At 54.4% G+C, this 5,277-nt stretch overlaps 2 non-coding genes across 2 annotated transcripts; both read left to right on the top strand.

The window, feature by feature from the left end:
• Window positions 1-1,294: 1,294 nt before the first annotated feature.
• On the top strand, window positions 1,295-1,387 carry LOC137757860 (small nucleolar RNA SNORD116). The gene has a single exon (XR_011072543.1). It is a non-coding gene; the product is annotated as a small nucleolar RNA SNORD116 (small nucleolar RNA).
• Window positions 1,388-4,079: 2,692 nt separating this feature from the next.
• On the top strand, window positions 4,080-4,172 carry LOC137757924 (small nucleolar RNA SNORD116). Its single transcript, XR_011072602.1, has one exon. It is a non-coding gene; the product is annotated as a small nucleolar RNA SNORD116 (small nucleolar RNA).
• The last annotated feature ends 1,105 nt before the right edge of the window (window positions 4,173-5,277 follow it).

Raw genomic sequence — 5,277 nt, 5'->3', positions numbered from 1 at the left:
GGTCACTTAGGACGAGGCTGGGCAGCGTTTGAGCGTTTCCTCAATGGTCAGGGCCGCAAACACTACCAGTTGGAAGCTTTCCTTTACGTGGCCGGGAAGGTGGCCTAATTTCTGCTGTGGGGTTCCAACCTGTGTCATGGTTGCTGAAGCCCAACTCTTCCCATTGAGGGCATTCCCACGGGGTCATGGAAAGTGATTTGGTCTAGTTGGCGAGATGAGGCACTTGGGCCCAAGTCCGTTAACCCCTTGAGAATTCCCAGGCTGCATCTTGCCTATCAGCAACTGCAGATCGGTGTCAGCACGCCCATGGGAGGTTACCTTGCTTCCGGGAGCTCTGGGAGTGACCCCAAGGGCACATCAGATGTGGTGGTAGGTGGCAGGATCTCCAGGTCCACATAGGTTTGACACCCACGGCCGGGAGGGAGGTCTCGTCCAGACTTTGTGCTTTGGTCAGAAGGCGTGGCTGTGGGAGAGCGGGAGTCTGTGGCCTATTTCGACAGCCCTGGGGGTCAAAGTTTGCATGCGGCCTCATGAAACTGACAGAGGTCTTTCTCCTTTCAGTTGGGGGTCCAACCAGGGTGCTGTGTATAAACTATGACGTTTACTGTTAGAGGCATCTGCAAAGCGCCACAGGGACACCCAGAGACGAAGACGCGTATTTAGCAGCACACACAGGAATCCACAAACGCATCCTCGTGCAAAGTCTCAGTCACACACGCCCACACGTGTGAATAGACACATACAGCCTCTCACACACCGACCAACGTACGTGCGTAAATTTCTTCAGTCGTGCTGTGAGACACACAATCAGTTTTCGGTAGGGGAAAGTGGTACTTGGGAAGCAGGTTCCAGGCTCACGCCCAGGTTATGTGTTCATAAAAATCATGTTCTCTGAGGACCCTGGTGCAAATCAGAAACCTGCGTGATTTCTGTCCACTTCTCAGGTGCAGTTGCAGGGTAAGGCTGGCTGTCGGCAAAGAGAAGAAGACCTTCGCGTTGTCTGATGACTGGATGTGCTAAGGAGAACTGGAAAAAGTGGGGCGGGTGCACGTTGCCGAGCGTGGCTGTGGATATCTCAGGACGGTAGGCATTCACCCGTACTAAGATGTGCCATTGGATATTAGGTTTTCCACAGATGGGCCCAATGGTTGCAAGAGTGGATTGATTGCTGGTCTTGCTGAGTGGCCTGAGGACTGTGGATTCCCCAGGCAGTTGGAGTACTTCCAGGTCATGGCTCCTCTGCAGAGCTCCACGGCCTTCCCTTTTGTGTTCTGCAGCATCCCAGCATGTGCTTGGATCAATGATGACACCCTTGTATGCATTCCTTGGAAAATCTGACCGAAATGAGTGAGAACGCTCTACCGTCTCCTCATCGAAACTGAGGTCCAGCACGTTTTCTCTCTCAGGGGTACGGGACAGTTAGGAGTGAGGGCCAACGTCCCCTGCTGTCAGGCATGCAAACACCACTAAGGGCTCCAGCATTGGAGGGGCTCCTGTCTGAGGGTCGAGCATGTCTCCTCATAAGCTGGGTCACCTAAGAATCCCCGGTGCCTGCTAAAAGGCCGTTGAGGGAATGCAAGAGGGCAGGCTTTCCTGCTAGTCTTCAGGGTCAGAGTGTCTTCTGGTATAGACCCAGTAAGCTTGCAGCTTGGAGAGGTGATATTTGGAGAGGATCACGCTTTGTGCCTGCTTGCTTCTGAGGTTGATTATAGAAGCCAAAATGAGCAAGTTTCCCTGGTTGGAGCCTGGAGCCTCAGGCCAGGCCTGTGGCCCTCTCTGTTGTTGTGTTTCACGCAGTGAGGTTCTTGACTGCCTGGTGTGACTGGAGCAGTGGGCGGGCGTGGGCTGGAGTTGGGCGATGGCGGAAGGGGGCTGATGGTTTAGGCCTCAGTGCTGCCGCTGTCAGCTCCTCTGCTGAAGTTGCCGGCACACTGTTGGCGCTAAGTGGATGTTCGTGGACTGGGGTGTGGATCGAGTGAAGCATTTCAGCCTGGGTGGTGGCTGCTGGCCTGGAGAGAAAGGTAAGGTATCATGAGGAAAGGTCCTGTGTGATGTCGTGGGATGGGCTGTCATCATTGGGTTGCAGGCACTGGTCTCGGCTTCCCAAGAATGTGTCTTGTTCGTGATGGGCTGGCATAAGCTGCCTATGGAGTGGATGGCGTTGGCAGTTCAAGTGGGTGAGTTGAGGTAGGTAACCTGTGTAGAGTTGCGATCCCGTTGCCCAAGGAATGACACCCAAAGGGTGTCTTGCGGGAAGTAGAGAAGATCGACATGGTGAGGCGTCTGTGCCGGCCCCCTTGGAGGTAGTTGAGTTATGTGAATATCCCCTTTGGCCGTTTTGTTCCCTTGTTTGGCAATGTGTAAAGCAAAGCTCTTTCGCCTGTGGGGGAATGACAAGACCGGCCAGTGTAGCATGCAGGCCATTCGAACAGCCAGAGGTTTATCTGGAGCAGTCCATTGGTGGGGCAGAGATGGGGGCCCCATTGCCATGCCTGCTGTGCTGCCGTGGCCAGCCGCTGTTCCCTTTCAGGCTTCCAAGTCCCCTCGCATGGCAGAGGTCTTCTGTTGAAAGTCTGTCTGTGGACCTCGGGGACCATGCCTTTGATCACTGTGGGTTACTCGGTAGTGTCACCGTGGCAGTGGAGAATTGCCAGGATGCATGGGGTGGGATCAGCATCAACGAAGGAGACAGGCTTGCGGTCTGTCTTCCCTTGTGTTCAGTGTTCCCGTGTTCTGAAGATGTTTGTGTTTTCCAGTAGGTTCGTGTCGCCCTGTGGGCTGGAGGAGGGCACGTAGGACGAGGCTTTCAAGGGTTTGAGCGTTTCCTTAGGGGTCAGGGCCGCGAACTTTCAAGATGGGAGCTGCCTGAGACGTGGCTGGGAATGTGGACTAGTTTCCGCCGTGGGGATCCGACATGGGTCATGGTGGCTGAAGCCCACCACTTCCTTTGGTGGGCATTCCCACGGGTCAATGCAAAGTGATTAGGCCTAGTTGGCGAGAAGTGGCACATGGGCCCACGTTCGTTAGCCCCTTGAGTGGTTTCAGGCTGCAAATTGGCAGTAGACACCTGCCGGTCGGTGTCGGCCCGACCATGGGAGTTCCTTTGCTTCCGGAAGTGCTGCGAGTGATCCCAAATGCCCATCAGATATACTGGTAGCTGACAGAGTCTCGAGGTGCATGTCGAAGTCACAGCCAAGTCCCGGAGGAAGGTCTCATCGAGTCTTTGTGTTTTGGTCAGAAGGCGTGGTTGTGGGAGAGCGGGAGTCCGGGGACTCTTTCAACAACCCCTGGGGGTCCAAGTTTGCCTGCGGCCTCTTGAAGCTGACAGGGGTCTTTCTCCTTTCAGTTGGGGGGTCTAACCAGGGTGCTGTGTATAAACTATTTCTTTTATTCTTGGACTCCTCCTCACAGGGCCATAGGGACACACTGATACCGAGACGCGTATTCAGCGGCACACAGAGAAACCCACAAGCACGTCCGCATGCGCAGTCACAGTCACACACGCCCACACGCATGAACACACACATGTAGCCTCTCACACACTGGCCAACGTATGTGCCTAACTTCCTGCAGTCATACTATCAGACATGCAGTCAATTCTCGGTAAGGGATAGAGGTCCTTGGGAAGCAGTTTCAGAGCTCAAGGCCAGGTCAATGTTTTTATGGATAATGTCCTCTGAGGACACCAGTCCATTGATGAAGCCTCGGTGATTTCTGTCCACTTCTCAGGTGCAGTTGCTGGGAAAGGCTGGCCGTCGGCACAGACAAGAAGACCTTCGTGTGCTCTGATGACTGGAGGTGCTAAGAAGAACTGGAAAAAGTGAGGCGGGCCCATGTCCCCGAGCATGGTCGTGGATAACTCAGGACGGTAGGTATTCAAGCACCCCATGATGTGCCATTAGATATTAGGTTTTCCTCAGACGGGCCCAGTGGCTGCAAGAGTGGATTGATTGTTCCTCTTGCCGAGTGGCCTGAGGGCTGTGGATTCTCCAGGGTTTTGGGGTAGCCCAGGCTCATGGCTCCTGTACAGAGCCCTGCACACACCCCGGTTGTGTGCTGCAGCGTCCCAGCATGTGCTTGGATCGATGATGACACCCTTGCATGCATTCCTTGGAAAATCTGAACAAAATGAGTGAGAACACTCTACCGTCTCGTTATCGAAACTGAGGTTCAGCACGTTTCCTCTCTCAGGGGGAGATGACAGTTCAGAATGAGGGTCAGCGTCCCCTGCCGACATGTATGCAAACACCACCAAGGACTCCAGTATTGGAGGGGCTCCTGTCTGAGGGTTGACCGTGTCTGCACATAAGCTGTGTTATCTGTGAATCCCGGGTCCCTGTTGAATGGCTGTTGAGGGAATGTGAGGGGGCAGGCTCTCCTGCTGGTTTTAAGAGTCGAAGTGTGTGCTGGTCTAGGACCAGTTAGCTTGCAGTTGGGAGGTGAGTTTTGGCCAGGATCACGCATCGTGCCTGCCATTTTGGGGGTTGATTCTGGAAGCCAAAATGAGCAAGCGTCCCTGGTTGGTGCCTGGAAACTCAGGCCAGGCCTGTGGCCCTCCCTGTTCTTGCGTTTTTCACGGTGAGGTTCTTGAGTGCCTAGTGAGGCTGGAGCAATGGGCGGGGGTGAGCTCGTTTGGGCATCGGTGGAAAGGGGCTGATGGATTAGGCCTCGCTGCTGCCCTTGTTTGCTTCTCTACTTTAACTCCCGGCACAATGTTGATGCCAAGTGGGTCATCGCGGAGTGGGGAGAAGATCGAGTGCTGAAATTAAACCTGCGTGCATCACTGATGGCCCGCACAGGAAGGTAAGGATAGATGAGGACATGTTCTTTGTGAAGTCGTGGAATAGGCTATCATAATTGGGTTGCAGGTGCTGGCCTCGGCTTCCCAAGGATGTGACATGTGCGTGATTGGCTGGCATCAGCTGCCTATGGAGGGGATGGCTTTGGCAGTTCAAGTGGATGAGGTGAGGTAGGTAACCTGTGTAGAGTTGCGATCCCGTTGCCAGAGGAAAGACAACCAAAGGGTGTCTTGCGAGACGCAAAGAAGTTCGACATGGTGACACGTCTGTGCCGGCCTCCTGGGAGGATGGTTAGTTATGCGAACATCCCATTTGGCCGCTTTGTTCCCTTGTTTGGGAATGCGTAAAGCGAAAGTGCTTTTCCTGGGGGGGGCATGACTCGGCTAGCGAACAGCCAGAGGTTTATCTGGAGCAGTCCGTTGGCAGGACAGAGGTGGGGGCACTGTTGCGACGCCAGGTGCACTGACGTGGATAGCCA

The sequence above is a fragment of the Eschrichtius robustus genome, unplaced genomic scaffold (assembly GCF_028021215.1).
Source record: "Eschrichtius robustus isolate mEscRob2 unplaced genomic scaffold, mEscRob2.pri scaffold_538, whole genome shotgun sequence".
NCBI lineage: Eukaryota > Metazoa > Chordata > Mammalia > Artiodactyla > Eschrichtiidae > Eschrichtius > Eschrichtius robustus.
This window is presented reverse-complemented; position numbering and strand designations above follow the sequence as displayed.